This window comes from Pteropus medius, unplaced genomic scaffold, assembly GCF_902729225.1.
Source record: "Pteropus medius unplaced genomic scaffold, Ma_sr-lr_union100, whole genome shotgun sequence".
Classification (NCBI taxonomy): domain Eukaryota; kingdom Metazoa; phylum Chordata; class Mammalia; order Chiroptera; family Pteropodidae; genus Pteropus; species Pteropus medius.
In genome coordinates this window covers 27,432,836-27,456,614 of record NW_024344378.1, presented here as the reverse complement: position 1 = coordinate 27,456,614, position 23,779 = coordinate 27,432,836, and the positions used below count along the sequence as shown (strand labels likewise).

General features: G+C 35.3%; 1 pseudogene; it reads left to right on the top strand.

Moving 5' to 3' along the window:
- Window positions 1-412: 412 nt before the first annotated feature.
- On the top strand, window positions 413-8,312 carry LOC120608946 (selenoprotein K-like; annotated as a pseudogene).
- The last annotated feature ends 15,467 nt before the right edge of the window (window positions 8,313-23,779 follow it).

Genomic DNA, 23,779 nt, shown 5'->3' with positions numbered 1-23,779 from the left:
TAATCACTTTTATGCCTATGCTAAAACCTCATTAGCAAAAAGGAAACCTGCCTACTAAGCATAATAGTAAGGCTTTAATGGACTTTAGAGATCATTTACACCTATAACTGAAAACACCAACATGCAAATTCTTTTTATTTTAATATTTGAGAACATTAATTGAGCATTTTTAGTGGGTTCCAATTGTCAGGTTAAAATAAGCTAAGTTCTCCAGAGTGAGTAATCTGAATTAAAAATATATTTATTAAAATTGAAAAAGTCAAATGGGGAAAAAATATTTTGGTAACATGAATTTTGGTTAGCCAGATTAGTTTTGCGACAAAATTTTTAATGTCTGTTTGTATAGATTTAAAACTAACTTTGAAAATCTCTTCACCCAGAGTCACTCTAGAGGTGGGGAATGACAAGCAAGATGGTTCACATCTCGAATGGACCAAGTGTTGGACCTACAGAGTCAGATCCCATGGACATTATCTTCCATAACAGATTTCTTCTGGGGGATAGTTTAGTTCATGGTTTTGTTTTTCAAACTCTGCTTCAGCAAGATGTGAAAAAAAAGAAGAGGCTACAGAAACTCATCTGATTCCAGATATGATGATGGAAGAGAGTCCCTGGGAAACCCTCATGCCCCAGGAGAATGGATCAAATTAATTATCTCTGTGGTCCTAGTCCTCCTCCAATGCTGGCGGATGAGGAAGGTAAAAGTCTGCTGTAAGAAGCCGTTAAGTGGACATGCACATCCATAGCAGAGGGAAACCATCAAGCAGAGAAGGCCTGACCATGCTGGACAAGTAGAAGAAAGTGCACATCTAAACAAGGATTGCTCTGTGTCCTCACAGACCAATGAGGTTGTGCTGGAAACTCCCTCTCATGGATCTGGCATGACTGACATGCAGTTCTATAAATGCATATTTTTGTCTTATCTTTTTGCATAGTTTATGAAAGTATTAATAGTTTTAATAAGTAAATATTTAGGTTATAAAACTGACTTCTCATTTTTATATAATTAAAACAAAAAAACTGAATTTTAAGAGAAATAAAAGGCTGCGTATTTAGTATTATTAGTGCCACCTTTTTCAGCTTCTGAAAGTATTTATTGTTCATTTGTTTTCATTTATAAATAAATCACATTGTATTTTCAAAAAAGAAGAAGACGGAAGGAAGGAGGGAAGGAAGGGTGGAAGGAGGGAGGGAGGGAGGGAGGGAGGAGGAGAAGGGAAGGAAGGAAGGGAAGGAAGGAAGGAAGGAAGGAAGGAAGGAAGGAAGGAAGGAAGGAAGGAAGGAAGGAAAGAAGGATCTCTTCACCCAGGAAATTTACTTCCCGAAACTATGTTTCACTTCCTTTAGAAACATTGCTTTTCTGTTTTTGTTTTTTTGGTTTTGTCTGGCTTGAATTTTGTTTGTCTAAGAAAGACTAGAAGGGAGTCTTAGAAGGTAAATATCTTTCAGTGGTGTTAAAAAATAAACTAAGACATATTAAACATTTTAATAGTTTATTTGACCAAAAAGCAATTCAAATTGGGCAGTGCTAAACTGGAAGGGGTTTGGTGCAGTCCCCCAACAGGAGCTCATGGAGAAATTATTATAGAGTAAAAAGGGGAGAAAAATGCAAAGAAATTGTTGATTAGCTGTAGCTTTAAGCCTAGTTGGCTGTTTGTGATTGGTTGTCCTTAGGTTTCGATTTTGCAACCTGAAGGCATTTACAGGCTTAGATAATGGTTTCCTTAACTAGGACACCACAGCATTAAAGCCACCTCAGTCTAATGGCTTCCTTGTTTAATTAATTTAACAGTGGGCCCATTTCAGTCTAGAATAAAATTGGATTTCGCTTGGTGAAAAGAGAGAATGGGCACCAGCTACTCAGTAGTATCTGCCATAAAATATTTAGACAGAGAAGCACAAGGCTTACGAAGTGAAAAATCCACATGTTCCCTCTGACTTTTATTCTTATTTTTCATTTAGCTACTATCTTCTCCACTAGAATGAATGCTCTGTGTGTGGAAACTGTATCTTGCTAAACATTATTGCTAAATAGCATTAGGGTACTGCCTAGCACAGAATAAAACAATCAATGAATATTGAATGAATGAATGAATGAATGAGTTAACCATTTGATCACTTGGTGACTGGGTTGGCTTCAGGTAGAAAGATTATAAACTGGAATTGATTTGGCTTGTACCAGCAGGAAGAGAACCATAAGATACACAGAGGACAGTTTCCTGAGGTTCATATATGTGTTTTAAGGAGTCTGGACTTCATTCTATTAAGTTGGATATGGATATGAGGAATGGGCATAAGATCACTCTTTAGTAGAAGGTAGCACAATTTAGTTGGTATTCATTGGTTGCTCCCTTAGCGTATAGTACCCATTCCTTTTTCTCCAGAAGTATCCCGAATTACTAAGCCATTCAGCATAGGAAATGTATACTATATTCAGTTCCAATTCCATCTACCCCTTCCCAACCACCAGCTTACCCTGCCCATGTTGACTGATTTAAGAATGGGCACCTAATCCAAGTCAGACCAATAAAGCACCTGGAGATTCAATGCCTAGAAATTTTTCAACTTGGAAAAAGTGAATATTCTTTGTATTTGGATTTGAATGAGAAACCGTGCAGCCACAGGAGCTGCTAGAACTTATCTTGGGTTTAGAAGGTTTGCTTTAGGACAGAACCAGTAAGGAAATGGAGTCTAATACAGGGAGGAACACAGTTTTGGGTAATGTTGTTTTGAATCTTGAGAACAGATTCACCAGAAGCTAGAATCTTCCCCTGCATCCCTTTGTAAGACCTTCTGACTCATGAGTCTCGATGTGTTACCTCTCAAAAGTAATCACATGACACTCTGTACAAACCTCTATTATCATAGGCAACATACTACATTGAAGTAATATGTGCATTCTCCTCTACTGTGATCCCTCTGGGGATCAACTGTGTCTTATTGAAGAGGAATTTTCATTCAAAAGGCTAATCAGCTCTCTGTTCTGCTTCTGTAAATATGCTTGTTGCATGGGCTGCACTTAAAATTGACTAAAGATTCACCATCCCTTTTGTTTTATCTGTCTAAGCAACAAATGTAATTGCTTGTACCCCCTAGCAACTCTGAACTTTGTAACACTTTGTAACTGCCGGTAACCTGTAGCAACTCCCACCGCTTTGTAACAGTCTGAGGACAAATTAACCAATCAGCCCATGACAGAAAGGGTCTGTATAAGGAATGTTGCAACTGAGCTCTAGGCCCAGATCTTCAGAGTGCTAGCTCCTCTGGGATGGCCAGTGTAATAAACCTGAGTTTTCCAATTCTCCAAGTGCCACTTGGTTTCTCGCTGGTCTAATTTTGGATTTTTTCTGCAACATTATCATATAAGAGAATGTCTTGCACATATTTACTGCTCTATAAATCTTTGTAGCATTAACAAATAATGTCCAAAGAGTCAACTATATTTCCAAATGTTTTTATTTATTTCAGATAAATTTCAATAGTCATGTTCCTTTTGGTCCTTTCTAGTTACATTTTAAAAGACAATTAGATGTCAATACTTTTTACTTTCATTTTTCTAAAGGTTTTTCAAGGAAACTATGTGTAGGATATAAACTTATTCAAGAGTGACACCCACTTTGAACATCTTCAGATTATTTCTAGAGATATACGGAAGTGAACATGCAGACTAAAATTCCTAAAACTAAGCAAGTTATTTCAAATGTTTCAAGATTCCTTGATTTACCTTAGAAAAAGATTCCTTGATTTACCTTAGATTTTTTTCTCTAGGGGCAATGCCTACTAAGAGCAGTTCCTATGGGTATGCATAATTGGAAAATTAAAAGGCATATTTAAATGCAACATTACACTACAAAAATGTTGGCAATGATCCAGAGTTGACTGTGTATGCCACTGGATATTACTGAGAATTTACTTTGCCTGTGGAAAAGGATTTTCAATAATTTCTTTCTAGGGTAAAATTAGGACATCAGCAGAGAGGTAAACTCCATAATACAAGCAGCAAGTTCCCATTTTTCACAATAATGTGTTCCTAGAAACGATGCCAGGAAGTAAAAAGATTAAAAATAAATCTTTTTTACTTTCATACAATTTTTTTTAAGTTTAAAACTGCAGTTACCTATTCACATAAGCAAGTAATACTTATGTACTGGTTAGGCAGAATATTGACTTAGGCTCGCTTCTGGAGCCAAGAGAAAATAAAACAATTGGATCGTGTAACGTAGGCTATGTTTCAGTAAATAATTCAATAGAAAGTCTAGTTCAGAGTAAGAAACCTATGGCATATATGGCATTGTTTTTCATTTCAGAGCCTGTGGAAGATAGGACTATTTGCTCACATTGTTCTTTCCTGCTTTACCTAGATTTGACCTTAGAATCTTCCTTAATACTGAACTGCAGGTGGTCACTAGCACTCCTTTGAAATCGTTACCAATATTGACATATATTTAGTGTTGGCCTAAAATCTTAGACTTAGGTTGTTGGCTTACATGGATGGCTACAACCAGGGAACAAGATTTTACCTGGTACCAACACCTTGAATTGCAGCCATACCCCAAGAAAAAGAATCTAACATTTTAAGCTTAATTCAACAATTCAGGTTTACAAATAGTGGCAAACATAAACATAGCTATTGTATTAAAAATAGTTCCGTGTACTACATTTCTTGAATTCTAGAATCCCCTAACTCATGCCATGGGGTATTTTAATAATAATTTAATCATGTGCGAAATCACTTAGTTCCACCAGATTCATTTATTTTAGCAGGTATTTACTGATATCCCATTGCATACATTGCACATTAGTGGATTCTTTTAGGACTTCGAAAGAAATATATGCTTTAATATTTGTGCTCAAAAGGTTACACTGTTTTAATATCAAAAAGGCATGTAGAGTTCTGCTTCCAGTAATGATGAAGTAGTTTGTATTGTACTAACTTTACCATAGATTATTATTAAAACTCAAGACAAAATTATTAAAATAAAACACAATTATTTAAAAAATACAAGACAGTATTCCAATTCAGTGGGAAAAAATGGAGAGAAGCCAACATTCAAAATAAGAAATGATAGTGGGTGAGACTTGTGTTTATGTGAATTTTTGCCTATGGAATTTTTACATCCTCAGTAAAGGAACTAATAGAATATCCAGTATCTAAGCAGAAAGCTACAGTCTTTCTACCTTTCAAAGTCAGGGGATAAATTTCAAGCCTGCAAAAGTTTCTAAAAGGTTAGGAATGAGTTCATTAGGGAGGAAGTCACACCAGGAATTCCAAAATAAAACAAATATATAGATATATAGATAGATAAATACACACACACCACTACCACCACCATCACCACCAAAATTCTTGGCTGGCACCTAAAAAGCACATGTGTGGGACATCCAAGGAGCCTGTAGAAAGCAACAGCTGAAAGGTTAAAATAACTAAGCAAAGATCGCAGATCCTAGTCACCACAGAGGGTGTGGAGTTTGGAGTTTGAGTCTAAACAAGTTAACAGCATAATGGAACTAAAATCAACACTCTTCAGAGGACAATAATAGAATTTAGTCTCAACAATATATCACTCACAATGTCCATTTTACAAGCAAAGATGCTAGACATGTGAACAAACAGGGAACTCTGACCCGTAGTCAAGAGGAAAACCAGGAGAGAGAAATCAACTCTGAAATGACTCAGATGTTGAAGTTAGCACAGGAGGACCTTAAAGCACCTATTATTATAAACATACTTAATAGTTTACAAGAAATTATAGTCATGAAGAATGAAGACATGTGGAAAATCAGCAGAAAAGCCAAAACTAACAAGTGACCAAATCAAATATTTTAAAAATCCACTTGACGAGCTTAATGGTAGATTGGAGAAAAAAATATTTAGATAAATAATGGCCTAGAATTTTTCAAACTTGGTGAAAATATAAACTTTTAGATACTTGAAGTTTAGTAAACAAAAATAGAAATAAATTTCAAAAAGAAAAACCTCAGAGTCAAATTTGTAGACGCCAAAGATAAAATCTTTAAAGAAGCCAGAGAATACATTATATAGAAGAAAAATAAATATATGAATGATGGTTCATATTCTATAAATAATTAAAGTAACTGAAGTCAAAAAATGAAAAGAATAAAATACAGTCAACATAGACATCTGTGCAGAGAAAATATTACTTTTAAATGAAAAAATAAAGACAAAAAAATGAGAGGACTCTGACAGCAGATTATACTAAATTAAATGCTATAGGAAGTTACTCAGGCTGAAATAAATCAAAACATATGGAACCTCAGATTTATACAAAGGAGTGACTAGTATCAGAAACGCAAGTAAGCAGGTAATATAAAATATATTTTTATTCACTGAATTTTTTAAAACCTTTCAATGTTTAAAGGAAATATTGTAACACTGTATTATAAGGTTTACGATATATGTATATATAATGTACATGGTATCAATAGCCCAAAGGATAGCATAGAAGGATAAATGGCACTATACTCCTGAAAGTTTGTATTAATTCTACATAGATTATGATGAGTTAAGGATGAAATTATAACTCCTAAAGCAACCAAGAGAAGTAAATCTAAAGAGATATAACTTAAAAGGCAATAGAGATATTATGGGCTGAATTTTATCCTTCTAATATTTATATATTAAAGTTCTAATCCCTGGTACCTCATAATGTGACTTTATTTGGCAGTAGGGTCATTATGGAGGTAATCAATTTAAAATGAGATCATTAGGATGGGCCTAAATCCAATAAGATTGATATCATCATAAAAGAGTAAATTTGGAGACAAACATGCACATAGGAAGAAAGCCATGTCAGCATGAAGATAGTTATCTATAAGCATTTACAAAATAAATCAAAGACAAGCATTTTTGTAGAAACTGACAAGTCGATTTTACAACTTACATGAAAAGCCAAAGAACATAGAATGGCCTAAACAGTCTTGAAAGAAAGAACAAAACTGAAGGACTTTTGTCACATGACTTTAAATCTTAGTATAAAGCTACAGTAATAAAGATAGTGGCCTAATAACAGACAAATAGACCGATGGAACCTAATGAAATCCAGAAATAGATTGTCTTATATAGCCAATTACTTTCCCACAAAGGCACTAAATTTAATAACCTTGGGAAAAGAAAGTCTTTCTAAAAAAATGGTGCTGTAACAACAGAATTTTCACATGGAAAGAAATATAAATTATGAACACTATGTCATAAATAAAACTTATTTTGAGGTGGACCACAAACCTAAAACAATAAAGCTTCTAGGATAAAATACAGAATGCTATATCTATGGCTTGGAGTTAGGCAAACATTTCTTAATCAAGACATAGAAAGACATAATCATAAAAAATTGATTCATTAGACTCATCAAAATTTAAAAAGTTTATTCATCAAAAGACACCATTAAGAAAAGGACCAGGTAAGGCTCAGACTGGGGGAAAATATTTGTTAAACAATTTATGACAAAAGATTTACTTTCAAAAAATAGAAATAACTACTACAATTTAATAACCAAAGGAAAAATAATCCTATAAAAATGAGCAAAACTTGCACAGATACTTCACAAAACAAGAGAGACAATAAGCTCATAAGTAAACACTCAACATCATTAGCTCTCAAAAACAGCAAATTAATATCGTAAGGAGATACCAATACACACTGACTAAGATGGTGAAAAGCCTGACAAAACCAAATGTTGGGAAGACATGGAACAGCCTTGCGGAAATGTAACAGAGTATAATCACTTTGGAAAACAGTTTAACTTTCTTATAAAGTTAAACATATACTTTATTTTCCAAGAATGAAAATACATGTCCATGAAAAGACCTGTTTAGGAATGTTCATAGCATATCTATTCATAATAGCAAAAAAAAAAAAAAAAACACTTGTAAACAACTGTTGATTTACAAACTGACCTCTGTCCACAGAAGACAAGGAAAGACCAAAGAAAGGGGCAGACAACTCCAGACTGGTAGGTGGCAATTTTGATGAGCAAGGGAATTTACTTACCGGGCTTGTCCTGGGTAGCCAAAAGATGAGTAAATAGATTTTCATATCCACCTTCCAGAATCAAAAGTGTATATAGAGGCCTTGCCTACATTCAGTCACTATTCAGTCCAAATAGGCCCAACATACATTGCTCCCCCAAGGCTGCATCCCTGAAAATATCTCCCACTATGGGGACAGTGGGCAACACTTTCAGTCCAAGGACAAGGGAAGGGATTAAGAATCTCTGATTGCTCGGGTCCCCCTTGTAGGTCAGATGGTGGTCATGTCAACGACCTCTTCCAACAACACAGACACCTGTCGATAGGAGAATAGATAACCAAATTGTGGTATTTTCACAAAAGGAACCCTATTCAGCAATAAAAAGAAATGTATTACTCGTACATGTAACAACATGGATGAATTACACAGGTGCTATGCAGAGCAAAAAAAGCCAGGCACTTAAAAAGCACACATATGTGTGATAATTTTTATATGAAATTCTAGAATAAGCAAGACTAATCTAGAGTGAGAAAAATCAGGAAAAGTTTGCCTCTGTGTGCAGAGATCATTGAGAAGGAACTTTTTGGAATAACAAAAATGTTCTGTCTCTTGATAGGGCTGGTGGTTACACTGATATGTATATTTTTAAAAAACTCATTGAGTTGTACACAAGATTTATGCAATTCATTGTATGTAGCTTTTAAATAAAAAAACTGAAATCAAAATATAGTCAATAATATTGTCACAAGTTTGCACTGACAGATGATTCCTAGAATTAGTGGGAGTGATCACATTGTAAGGTATAAAAATGTGGAATCACTATATTGTACACCTGAAACTAATATAACCAATATAATATTGTATACCAATTACTTAAATAAAAAAAATTTAAAGCAATACTGAAAATAAAAGACAATTCTATAGAAAAAAAAGATATATACACATGCCACAGACATAAAAACAAAAACTATCAATGCTAGAAGGAATTCAAAAAATTCTACTTATAAATGCATATAATTGCTACCTCAGATAATTCCCACAATATGCCAATGAATTTCTAAATCGGAGTCTAGGGTATTCTGAGAAACACTGGGGTAGTGTATCAAGAAAATACAACTTGGTAGCTTTATCTCAAGTCAAAGAAATGAAAATACGTTGATAGAATTTTGTCAAATTTATTTTTCCCCAATACATTATTAAAAACATACATACTTCCTTTCAATAGCTTTCTTGAATGTGCTAACAAATATCAAAATAAAACAAAACTCAAACAACTATTAATGAGATTATTTGTAAGTATGACTTCTTAAATCTATGTCATTGGCTTGCTGGGGATTTTTGTATAATATGGAGACCTATACTGATGTTATAATCAATAGAATCATATTTTATGCTTATGAAGGTGCTTCTACTTGTTGTGATGGAATTAAATATAGTAATATCCCTGGTGTGGGAAAAGTGTAAGTACCTACAAGGTGTTGCACCATGAAGACAAGTTCGAGATCCACTGTCATTGCCACTCAGAAAGGCGAAAGCATGATGTTTATTGATTTTACGAGGAAAGGATCTTGAAGAAATTAGAGGTTTAGTTGAGTCCTGAAGGATTCCAAAAGGTGAGGAAAGGCTAGGGAAATTCTAGCTGAGACGATATAGCACTGAAGTTAAGAGCCCAGGTTTGGGTGTGAAGTTGACATTAGCTCAAATCCTGGCACTGGTACTTATTAGCTATGCAATCTTAAGCATTCTTTTAAACCTCTGTATTATTGTCTCCATTCATAAAATCAGAAATAACACCCGTTTTTTTCAGGGTTGTGATAATATGTACATGATGTTTAGCACAAAAGAAATCAAAATCAGTAAGTATTATTAAAATGTGTGAACCAAGTTATGGATATCATAAATAAGCCAATCATTGAGGGATTCTTTGAGGTGACCAATTTGCTTTTTTCAAAGAGTCTTTTCTGGAAACGCGTGAGATAAAACGCTATTTGGCTTCATATATGATTAGAGGACTAAGTTATAAAAAACATTTTAAGTTAGAGTAAGGAATCAGATTTAGACACATAAATGCCTAAAGATGTATTTGAATATCATTTATAACAAAGGACTTCATGCCATTTAAATTAGAGAAGTGTGTATCTTTTCATATGTGTATAAATACCCGTATATAAATATACATATTTATATGGGATAAATTCTAGATATTTACAGATATGCCATCACAATGCTAAGATATTCAAGGAAACAATTTATTCCAATTATATCTTACTTATTAGCCAAGAAAAATGACTAATTTTCCAACCTGGTGCTTCTCAAGGGAGGTTTAACTTGGCTGCAATTTTTAAAATTTATTTTATTATTCTGTTGACTATGCCTCCTAGACTTCATTGTTAAAGGTGTTTGCTCACAAACATATTGCAACACAAGAAAAATCCAAAGACAGTAGCCAAATATATTCCACACAGTTACCTATTATCTCAAGAAATAGCATCTGCTTCAATTATGCTAATGAAATCATTCTGTAACTCATAATGGAGCCTGGTATGCTATTTCCTGCATATAGAAAATAAAAACAGCAAATTATGCTAATTTCAAACAAATGTACACCCAAAGTCTCTTACTTATGAAAAAGAACAGCTAGCTGACTCGTTCAATGATAGAAGCGATATCTTTCTCACTTGGCGTCATCTTTTTTCTAACAATTTTAGCCTTAAAAAATGATTAGGATACTACCCAGAAAATAGCCATTAGGATATTGTTATACATAATACATGCTGAAATGGTAAAATGACATAAAATTGTCTATTTTTTAAGTAAGATGACCTACTTCTACCGACCAAACTGCTGCTTGACCTTGTTTTCCAAGTTTCGGATGGTCTGCTAATTTGCTATTTCCTTCATTTTTTTTTCCTAGATGTCTGGTCAATGTAAAGGCTTGCAGCCATTCTCCTTTGCCTTAGGAAATAGGTTTAGAATTGTTTCAATGTGCCAGCTCTCTCTCAAAGCTACAGTTAATATATGTGGGTCTCTTCTTTGAGCCACACCAAGCATAAAACCAAAACCGCAGCTACTATCATAGACCACATTCCTTGAGCCACTGGGAAGAGCATGAAAACTAATACGCCTAAGTGAGTTTTTGCTCTACAAAAGATACCTTCTGCATTTCATGTAACAGGGCCTCCAGACCTCTCTGAATTTAATTCAGTCCAATTACCGAGTCCCTAGCTCCAAGGAGATCTCTGGCTCCAATAACTGGTTTTCTCTCATTGCCTTGCACCCCACGCCTCAACATTGTCTTTGCTCACAATTACATGAAAATTGTGTTGTATAAAATCACCAATATAGCCTTGGGCAAAACAAATAGAGAATCATTCCTGGGATGAAGAAGAATGTCAGCCTTAGAGAGAAGAAAACTGATAGGTTCCTTACCGCCTCAGGTTAAAATTAAATTCCGTTACAGCACAGGAGGTTCTTCCCATTTTGATACGTGCCTACCTCTGCAGGGTCATCTCTTATGATTCCTTTTTCTTCTCCTACATAAAATTCCAGCCAAGGTGAACATGTTTGACTTCTTCTGCAGCGTAGAGTCTTCTCTGTGACTTCGTTCGCACTATTGGCTCTTAGAACTCTCTCTCTCACACCTCACACGTGTACCTTCTTCTATTTTACTGAACCAATTTCTACCTATCCCTCAAACCTCAGTTTAGTTGCATTTTTTTTATCCTTCCTTGATGCTCCCAGATTCTCCTTAAATGACATTCCTAGGGGCTGCTATAGCACCTTCCAATCCTTTAAAATTTAATAAATAAATAAGTTCCTAGGAAGGTAAAATGAAAATACAGAAAATGCTGCATGTCTACAGTAAAAATAAAATAGAAATATTATAAACCAAGGTTTTCACCCCCACAGGCTGAATCAATTTTGGAGAAGTTAGGTCTGGTCTACAGAGTTTAAAATTGGGTGATATTAAATAAAAATAAAGATTTCTGTCTCCTCTTTTGGAAAAAAAAAATCAGAATATCTGGCAATATGTCTCCTATGTTTTAACATGCCAAAAATTAACCAAGGTTGGGAAGCAGTTAACTCCTTTTGAGAGGATCTATGGGCTCCGACCCACCATAATCCCCATTCACTAGCTGCTACTTGGCTCACTCACTACCTTATTTCTGTTGTTTACTGAACCACTCTAAGCATGTGGATTTGCAACCTCGAACAGACAGAAGGTTGAGATTACAAAGATAATCTCCATGTTTATGTTAATAATGTGAGAGCAAAGGTGAGAAAAAGAAAAAGGACTTGTTTAGGAGATTTAAAAACTAGAAGAAAGGAAGAATACAGGGAGGGATACATATACAGCTCTTCTGCTTCAGTAACTTTAGTTCTAACTAGCTTGTATATGGCTTTTTTACCATCAGCCAGAAAACTAATGTCGAATGGTCAGTACCATGGAGTCGAAACTCTCTACTTATCTAGGCAGTCTAGTATCTGGATGCAGGTGGTAACTGGACCATCATGTCACAGAACTAAGTTTCTAGTGCAAAGCCATCATCCAAGGATGTGCTTCAGATGCTACAATTAGATACCTTACATGGCCCTGGTGAATGAAATGGGTGGCTCATTGAGTCTCAGTCAAAGAGGAAGGCATAAGCCCAATGAGAAAATCCACAAGAAAAGTTTCATGAGAAAGCAATTTCTGTACTTCATCATAGAATTTTATTCCTTTCAATAGCTAGGGTATCCTTTAGGGTATGATCTTTTCTCTGAGTACTAATGAAAATACATTTCTAAGAGATGCAAATTTCTCCTTTAGTGTTATGAGAAGATGGGGACACTTTAGACCATAAAATGTGCATTTTATGCTTCAGGGAGAAAGACTTTCAAACATGCCTTGTCTCCCGAAAAATAAATAGCTTCATAAAACTGTCCTAGAGACGATGAAAAGGTTGTAATTGTATGAAAAAAAAAATGTTCTGAGACACAAAATGCCCACAAAATGTAATTACTGACCATAACATTATGTTCCTCATGACACTCAGAGATCCTCTAGAATATCTCGTTCTATACAGGTGAAAAAGGGTCCTGCCACATTGAATTAGTTTCCTATTGCTATAAGAAATTTCATTGCTTTAAACAACACAAATTTATTATCTTGCCATCTCTGGAAGTCACAAGTCCTAAAATCAAGGTGTTTGCAGTACTGCTTTCTTTCTGGATGCTCTAAGAGAAAATTCATTTTCTTCCTTTTTCCAGCTGCTAGAGACCACTTTCATGCCTTAGCTAATGGATTCCTTTCCTCCATCTTCAAAACCAGCAGTGTGGCATCATCAAATCTCTCTAGACTCTGACCTTCCTGCCTCCCTCCTATGGATCCTTGTGATTATATTGACCTACCCACATTATCCAAAATAATCTCCCTATATCAAGTTTTTAAATCTCAACTGCAAAATTCCCTTTTCCACATAAGTTAACATATTCATAGGTTCTCGAGATTAGGACATGGACATCAAAGGAGGAACACAAGCACATGCACTGTAAAGAAGAAAAACATAACATAGAGGGGAATGTGCACCTCCCACAGGCCCAAATTACAATAACGTAAAACTTATCTAACAAAATCAACATAAAAAAAACATTTCTTATATTACAAAGGAAGACAATGTTTGGAGCTGGAAGATGCTTTTATTTTACCAACTCTCACATTTTCTTAGAGGAAATGGAAGTTCAAGAGGAAAAAATTTTGCAAAAGAATCATTAGAACAGTCTGTTTTGAAGTTGTTAGAAGTCAAATCGCTGACACTGGCCCACACTTGTATCTTAATAATGACAGCTTACTAACAATAATCATAGTAATACAAAATATTTTTGAGCATTTTCATTATTCCAGGCTCTTCACTAGCAAAAACTCATTTACATTTCCCAAACGCCCTAGAGGTCAGGTTTGACTAGCAACCTCTACTCTACAGGTGAAGGATCTGCAACTCAGAAAGTTAAAATAACTTCACTAAGGCTGCATATCTAGTGGGTGGCAAGCTGAGTTCAGAAGCGGAACTGACTCTGCAAGCTGAGCTCTTAACTACTATGCTGTGTTTAAACAGGTTGTGTACAAACAAAGAGATACTCATGCCTACACACATACACACACACACACACACACCATTGATAATAGGTCACTCTTGGTTCCTTTTTTCTAATTTGTATATTCAAATGTATCAAATGTAGCTTCCTTATGACATTCAATTTCTCATCTTTTAATTCTTATCTCCTTGTAATTTTATTTAGTCCCCAAAATCAAGAACCTTTTACTGTGTAACCACTACCTTCTTAACTAGCCTGAGGAACAAACCAGATTCTAATGCTAGTTAGCAGCTGCTACCTGATCTTTGCATCAGTACTTTTTCATGGCAGTTTAGCTCCTTCCAAATCTCAAAATTGCTAATATTTTTTAGCTTAGCAATTATGACAGTTATCCAATCCATGTCAAGAGACTAAATCTTTGAAAGTTTTACAAATGATATACTACTATAAAAAGGAAAATCAAATGCCTTGGGGTAGATCCTGAACAACAAGAACATTTTTAAAAAAAAATGTTTCCCATCCTAAAGAAAATATATACCTTAATGTCTTTCTTCATTTATGTCTTCTAGGTCACATATGTCAGAGTAGTAAGCAAACTACTATGAGACAGAACTTTGTACAATCATTTATTTTTATTTTTCCATCAGTATTACCAAGTAACTATTATTATCTACATTTCGCAGTTGATTTGGGGGACGTGGGGGCTCAGAGAGATTAAGTAATTTACCGAGCTTGTAAATGGCAACTCTAGATTTGTACCTAGGTTTTCTCTGACCCAAAGACTCATTCCACTCTAACACACCACACCCAGAAGGGAACACTTTCTGCCTGGGTGTCTCAGTTATTTTCAATTCAAAGCGGAGTGCACACTGGTGGGTGTACCTTTTATTGTGTCTGTATGAATCCTAATACTCCCACATCGATTTTCAAAGAAACAGGTTGACTCCAAAAAGCTTAAAGGTGGTAAAAATGGGAGGAGGTGGAGGTCATGATTGGAATGTCAAAAAACATTTACTCTAAGGCAATTTCACATATAAACCTCAGACATCTAAGGTTGTCTTTATTCTTAAGGCACATACAAAAGGTCATTTTCCAGACATTCATATCAGTTTGTCAGTCTCCTGTTTGTCAGGTCCTCACAGATAAAAATCCATCAGTAGTGACCGTGACAATGAACTTTTCCTGCACTGAGGTCTCCTCTTCTCCTCTCTCTGTTCAGTGGGCACCCAGGATAGTTGAAAGAAAACATAGACCCACTATTTTTCTGAAAGGCACTCTTTCAAAATAGCTTCGCATGTTTAAAGACGCTATTAATTGCTTTCTAAGTAAGTCCTTCTTGAGGCTTAAAGACTTTCAATTGACTCACACCTTCATGGTAAAGGAATTCCAGAATAATACATCATTTTCTTTTAAAAGACACCATAAAGCTAAGAATATATGAAACTATATTTAAGAAAAACAATTTGAGTAAGATGTTTTAAGATGGAGATTTTGTCCTTCTGGTATGTGGATCTATAGTTATATAATCAGCTACAAAGATTATTATTTCCATATTCTAAAACCCTAACAGATGCCCTCAGGAAAGCAGACACACTTTGCAGACAATGAGAAGGCACTAAAAATTTGAAGATAAAGGACATGACTAGAAGAACTGCTAGTCCCTCCCTAATTCCAGTTATTTGTGGGAGGAGCCTCCTTAGCTATGAACATTCATGTCCTCAGCCTTCAGCTGCTCCCTCAAATGGAGGTGAGAACGGAAGGTTTGTCTTCACTTTGAATGGAGCCCGTACCACCATATATAGTTCCAGCCCCACATATCCATGTTTTTCTGAAGCTACACCTGAGCACCATCCTTAAACTTTGGGCTCTCACTTCCAGCAGAGCCATTTTAAAAGCACACATCAGCTGTTAAAATATATACTTGTCTCAACAGTTCTATTCTAGAAATTTCCACCAAGAAAATACTTGGATATATTCAAAGACTTAGTTATAAAGTTGCTCTTCTGAGTTTTTTTAATGCCCACCAATCAGGGATTATTTAATTTAGTCATCAAAAATGATGTAGATTTCCATGACATAATGTCAGTGAAAAACACAGGTTACAAACACTACATCTCAAATGTTATCTAATCAATACCAGCTTCTTAAGCCCTCTGCTTAAATTGCAGCCTCCACCCTTGACAATCACTGTTCCACTCCTCACTTCCTTTTATCTCCGTAGCACTTTTTGCTATGTCATCTATCTAACATGTTATATATTTGTATTTTTTACATTGACTTCTCTCCCCATACAATGTCAACTCCTCAAGGGCAGGGATTTGATTTTGTTCACTGCTGCATCCCTGGTTGTTTCTAGAACAGTGACTGGTCCTACCAAAAAAAAAAAAAAAAAAAAAAAATCTGTGGAATGCCTAACTAATCTGTGGAATGGCTCAGATCAGTACTAAAAATCAACAAGGTTAGATTCTCTAATGAGCCAGGCTTATAAAAATGCTAAAAGTATTAAAAAAAAAAAGAGGAAGTGGTGAAATTTTAACTACATTCAGGGCAAGAAGATAAAAATTTGATAGGCTACTGATTAAGATAGTACAGGGTTAGATGATGAGAAAAAAGATAAAACTTCTCTTTGTTACTTTCCTTCTCTCTTCTTTAAAGGATGATAGTGAGAAAAGGTAAAAATAGTACTAAGGTTAAGGACACTGAAGACTAAAGTACAAGAGAAGGATATAAAAGACCTTCAGTTGCTCTGCATGAGGTCTGGCCTAAATGACTCTATCACTCTTTCTGGGAGGACTTCCTTCTGTTTTAGGCATACACAGCACCCTATGCTATCTTGTTGTAACATCATGATTTATTGTAATTAATTACTGCTCATTTAGAAGGTCAAATCTTTTAATATGAGCACTGTGTTTTATTCACTGTTGAAGCTTCAGTGTGTACCCTAGCACAGCCTTCAATAAATACGTATTTTATTAATTACTTAACTACAAATCAAGATACTAAGAAAAGTTTCAAATTAGTTTATTGATCCACACAAAGGGAAATTTAAAAACCACAGAGGATTAGAAAAGCAACAAAGATAGAGGAGACAATTGTCTGATTTTACAAAAGCAGAACAAATATTCGGCGAATTGTTCACTGACATGTTTTGTTGTTGATCTCAGGCCAAATCCTATACTGAATAATTGAACAAGACTTTGCAAGTACTTTAGAAAATAAGGTGTAATCAATAGGGGTTGCCATGAGTTTGCTGAAAAATATTCTTGCCCAGCCAGCCAGATTTTCGTCTTGGCTAGGGTTAATAAACATTTTAGAGAACTGGGAGAAAACTTCTGATTTTTGCACGGCACTGAACAAGGGTTCATATAATATCTTTGTTGACAATGTCTTACATATATCAGATACCTGATAAAAGTAGATTGGGCAAGTGATTGCAAAAGGTATTAACTGAACCATTTCCTTCAAACATTTTTTAGTGATTTTTCTTTCTTTCTTTTACTAATCCATGCTCTTCGACCTTAGGGCATACATTTATTCTTATCTGCCAGGTCTGCTAACCCTTTGTTGAAAGAATTGTTCCAGTTATATATATTATACTAGGTATTACTCTATTCAATTAGAGAATTTGAGAATTTATTTACATCAAATATTGGGCAACAGGGAAGCTCAATTCCATTTATCAATTTTGCCTTGGAGAACACTTTGAGGCAGGTCAAGTCAGGTAGCTTTGTCTTTCCTTAATTTTTCTCTTGCATCCCTTCGGATTCAAATCTCAGTTGCATTCTCATCACCCATGTGCTACCCTGGTATCTGCATAGAAAGGACATCAACTGAAATATTTATTATACTAAGTGTTGAGGGTTGAATGCTCTATCAGCATGGGACTTTTATATTAAAGGAAGATGACAGAGGGTAATTCTTTATTTACATGTAGTAACTGACCTCTAAAGGCATAAACAACAGTGTGCATTCACACAAACTCAAACTCACTTCCTCTCATTCTCTGATACATACAGATGCTCTGGGAACAGGTCTACACAAACACATGCATATCCATACTCACAGACATCGCTCACACTGATGTGACACAGGAAGCCCTGCATGAATTCTTTCTCCTTTTGCTATGTATAATAGAATAAAAAAGCATTCAAATGGGATATAGGAGGCTTAGAGTTTTGTCTTGGCTCTTCTATTAGCAAGTTGTATAATTCTGAGCAAGTCAGTTCCCTCCTTGGACTCTAGTTTCCTTATACAATGCAGGGGAGTTAGCACAGGGTGTTAAGTCTTTACTAAGCTGTTGGAAGGGCTGAAAGAGAAGGCTCGGTCTTTTGGAATGTCTTCAGAACAACACAGAACTGGCCCCCTACAGAAATTGCTACCTCTGAGGCCACCACTGAAGTTATGCTGGCCTGTGCCTGGAGCTCTCCACTCCCTGTGCAGGAGCCTATAATACTGCTAAGCTGGAGAATAGACATCCAGACCAGCAATTAGAATTAAAAGTTGGGTCAAGAAACTGCCCTATACCACTGATCATTGACAGCCAAAAGACTAGAAAATGAAAACTGGAACCTGCTATTGGAAAAATCACATCCTTTCTGTCTAGCACAACAACCAGGAGCCACAGGTGAAAGCCTCTTCCTCATTTCTCCCTTCATTTAAGCATATAGAAGAGATTAGGATGGAATGCTGAATAATAAGAAACAATATCCAGCACTGCTATGTTCTGAAAATGTAAGAAGCTGCTTCAGGAGCTAGTGAGTTTCTATCATTGAAGATATATAAACAGAAATCAGATAACCTATTGTCAGAAATGTCATCATAAGACTAATTTGACCAGTAATTTGCAGACCTTGCTGCATATTTTAATCTACTGGCCCCATGTCCACAGATTCTAATTCAGTGGGTCTGTGGTTTTAAAATTCCCCCGACATGATTGTGAGGTATGACTGGACTTAAGAGCCACTGACTACAATGTCCAAGACCATTTCCAGCCCTGTATATTAATGAGTCTTTAATTGAGACCTTTAGGACTCCACAATTGTATGTGCCACATATTTCTAGTATGAGAAGTCAAATATTATCTACAGATGAACACAGACCCTTGAGAAATAGCAGGCTGTAAACTGGGACATTATTCTATTTGTTACCTTATTTGAAGGGAATCTGGTTATCAACTCTTTTGCGGTAATAGAAATTAGTTCCAAGGCTATTTTAACTGAAGGCCTTCTCTCACATGAAGAATTCATGACTATAGTATCCTGAGATAATTTGCTTTTTTTTTTCTGTAGAAGATTTAAATGATGCTGAGCCATTGCTACATAAAAGGCATTTTAAGATTTTTATTTATTTATATATTTATTTATTTATTTATTTATTTATTTATTTATTTATTTATTTATTTATTTATTTTGAGTGTGTGAATTAACTCATTCTGATGGTGTCTGGGGACTTATTGCTCTGCACAAATATCAAATTCAGTGTCCTAGCATGCTTGCCCTTGAAGGGCTGGTAAATGTTTGGCTGAGCAGAACAGTAACTATAAACAGATTTTATTGCTGGTATTATAATCAGTGATTCAAAATGATTATTCTATGCAATTTACAGCTAAAATTCAGATTTGCTCCATTATGATAAGTGGCAGGATTTTTGCTGGGATTTCAGGTGCTGGTGTAGAAGATAGATGTAGCATAAAGGCCCAGGTTATGTTCTATATAGTAGAGACACTTCTGTGAAATTTCAATTTTAGGAACCTGCAGTTGGCCCAATGTTGGGGACTGAAGACATGGACTAGGATCTTGGAGGTATCCAGAAAGAGAAAAATTGGCTTTCACCTCAAGAGAGTATTTATACTTAGCTTGGATGGAAAAGAGAAAGAGATAGGCCTACAGTTACATTTTTGCAACTCTACTTACTTGAATTTTCTTAATCATAGATCCACCCAAAACCAAGTTTTATATTCTGAAGGTAAAATATGTTTCAACCAAATAAAAGCCTTGGCTCATTAATGTTTGATGCTGGACAATGTAAAGTTAAAGATCCTGAAATTTATAACCACATCTGAGTCTACCCATCAAGCTAGTGACTTTTTTCTATTCCTTTCTGGTTTCTTTATGCTAAGATCATAAACTAATGATAACTGCATATTACCCTAGCTGTTCTTTTAGAATTTTTCAAAATATCTAAACCAAATATTATACTTTCTCATGTCAATTTTTTAGGTCACAGCTATGAAGATATGAAGAAAATAAGATGGGAGGAAAAGAGTTTGTCCAATGGAGTGAGCAGACTTACAGCCTCCAAATGTGCCCATATCCTAATTCCCGGAACCTGTGGAAGAATATATAATCTTACATGACAAAGAGACTATGAAAATGTGATTAAGGGTATGGGCCTGAGATGGGGAGATTACCCTGGATTGTCTGGTAGGCTCGATGTCTTAACATGAGTTCTCAACATCTATAACTTTTCCCAGCTAAATTGATGAGAAAAATGTTACATAAGAAGGGCTCGATCTGCCTTTGCTAGATTTGAAAGTGGAAGAAGGGAACCACAAATCAAGAATATAGTCCCTTCCTTAGAAAGTAGAAAGGACAAGGAAATGGATTCTCCCTTTGAGCCTCCAGAGAGGAAGACAGCTTGACCAAACATCTTGAATTTAGTTAAGTTAGATCTGTGTTAAACTCCTGCCCTAAAGGACTATGAGATAATAGATTTGTATTATTAATCCACTAAAATTGTAGCAATTTGTTACAGCATTAGTTGTAAACTAATACATCTAATGTATCATTGACATTAGATGACCTTTCCTGTCAATGATTGTTCCCATCTCATCACAGAGTAGCAGAGGCTGATAACTTCCCAATAACAGAGAACAGTTCAATATTTTTAAAGAAGTTTAGATAAAGCACGAAGGGCATGTAGTTTATAGTTAAAGGCATGACTCAACAAATAAGTAGCAATGTGACTGTGATAAAAATCTCAGCTTTTCTGAGATTTAATATTATTTTTTTACATACTAAAAATAATAAGCCTTGCTTATTTTACAGAATAGTTGAAAATATCATATTTTACAAGGGATAAATGATTTGTATATTATACCCTATTAAGAACCATATTGCTCATTACTTTTTTCTCTAAGAAAATGTGTATTTCTAATATTTGTCAAACATATGGCAGAAATGATTGTCTACCAATATCTACTCTTCCTTTCTGCTCATATAGAAGAATCTCCCAAGTTTTAGTTGGAAATATAGAAATTCAGCCACATACTCCAGCTTCCCTTGCAGCCAGAGATGGCCATGTGACTAAGTTCTAACCAGTGGGACAGTGACAGCTGAAGTGGGCAAATTCAAGATGACGCCCTTAAAAGGAGGATGTTGCTCTGTGCTTCTTTCCTTTCTGTTCCCACAGGCTGGAATGGCCGTGGCAGCATAGAATTACCACACATCATATAAGGAAGGGCATTATTCTGGGACAAGGCGTCCAACAACACAGTCATATCTATGCATTCATATATCATGGCAACAGCAAAGTTGAGTAATGATAGCAAAAACTGTGACTTGCAAAGAATAAGATAGTTATTATAAGCCCTTTACAGATAAAGTTTACTGGCCCCTGCACTAAGTGATAGGAGGTCAACAAAATAGATGAAATCTGGACAACCTCCTAGAGCAGAAATGTTCTTCCCCTGTGACTAACTACAAGCTCGGATTTTTATGAAAACCAGAAATAAACCTTCCATATTGTTTAATCCACTATTATTTTTATCAATTGCAATGGGCATCATAAACTAGAAGTAGTAATAGGAACAATGTTGATGATGATGATGATGATGATGATGATGATGATGATGATGATGGTGATGATAACAGCTAACACTACATTTTAGGATTCATAGATCTGTTTGTGTATTATATATACAAACACATTTAATATTTATGATAATTCTATGAAGAACCATCTTAACAGATGAAAAAACTGAGACCCAGCAGTTAAGTAACTTATCCAAGGTCAAAGCAAAAAAGTGACAGAACCAGAATTTGGATCCTAGTCATTCAGTACCAGTATCTCTGCTCTTCGCCATCTATTAGATTGCCTCTTGGTAGATCGTACACATTTCATTTTGACTGAAAACAGATCTTACAATCAACCTTCCTCAAATTCATTTTTATAGGGGGTCTGTTAGAAACAACAGCTTAACCCCAAAGTATTGACAAATAATAGGTTAAGCTTGGGAATATCAATAGCAATTTATTTCCTTTTAAATAAAATATCCTTTTTATTGGATACCTACTCTTTCGACTTAGAAATAGCCTAAATTAAAGATTTTAATTAAGTATAGCAATTTTTTTTGGTTAAATAAGGGTAATCAACTTGAAAATATAGACAAATGCAAAGTGAGGTAAAAGTTCAAAGGGATAAAATAAAGCTCAAAAATTTCTGATTAAAAGGAGGGTGGGAAAGGAGGCATAAGGAACAGAGAATCTGAAATCACTGTGTCTTTACCAGGTACTAGGAACAGGGCAGAATACTTCATAATACCTACAAGACTTTTTAAAGTTGGATTAAACTAAGATTTAGGAAAATTGAACTAGTTGTTCAAGATCACAGAAATAGTCAACCTTTGTTACCTCAACCCAAGCTTCTTCATGCTAGAATATCTTAACAAAACAAAACCCCAGTAATTCTAGGCAAGATAGTTTAAGAATGTATGGGTGCTTACTTGAAGCTTCTTTAAATGATCAGGCATGCACTTCAGAAGGCCATCATGTATAGGACTGATCCAAGGCTGATCAAGTGTCCACAGGAAAAAGGAAAGAAAATTCCCAAATGCTGATGCAAGTAAGAAAGCAAAGTCAGTCAAAGGTCAGAGCCCCATTAGGGTACCACATCATGGAAAAAGAGAAGTTACATCTGTGAGGAAACTGTTGAGCATTAACAAAATCAGTTCTCTCATTGGGCATATCTATTTCAGTCCCAAGAAGGAGATTAGTTGCTGATAAGCTCGTTGTTGTTGCTTTCTCTGAGCCTTGAAGTTCTCCTAAAGATGGAGACTATAATAGGATGAGCATTATATCACAACTGTGAGGTTAAATTGAAGGCATTGTGGTTGCCTCGATCCACTCATTAAAAAGAAATGACATATAAAATTAACTCTGTATAATATTATCCCCTAGTTCCATACTGCCTAGAATTTATCAGTAAGAAGAAATAAAACATTACTACCCCTCAAAATGAATTTGAATCATGGCCTCAAAGTTGGAAACACCTTCTTGGATATCATTTATTCATTCAATAGATGAGAAACCAGATTCTCCAGAGAAGACATGAGTGTCTTTGTGCTTTCTCAGTCTTAGAGCATAAAACTAGTCTCTGTTAAGTACATTTCAAAGTTCATGACACAGTCTTATGCTGTCTGGAGTTGATTTTATTTAAGCCATGTATCATCACCTGAGATGTTCGGGAGCAAAGATTTGTGTATATAATGCATTCAAAAGTGATCTTCTCACAAATGAGCACAGTGGTATCTGCTTGTTATGGTCAAAGAAGAAGAATTGATGTAGAGGGCTATAAAGCTAGAAGTGGCAAAATAATCTATAACCTGGTCACCAGGTACTTTGTAGGACATAATTGGGAGGTTGGATTTTTTTTCTCCGAAGGTTGTTCAGGTAATCAGAGTGTTTTTGGCAGAAGTTTTCAAAATAATTTCACATATAG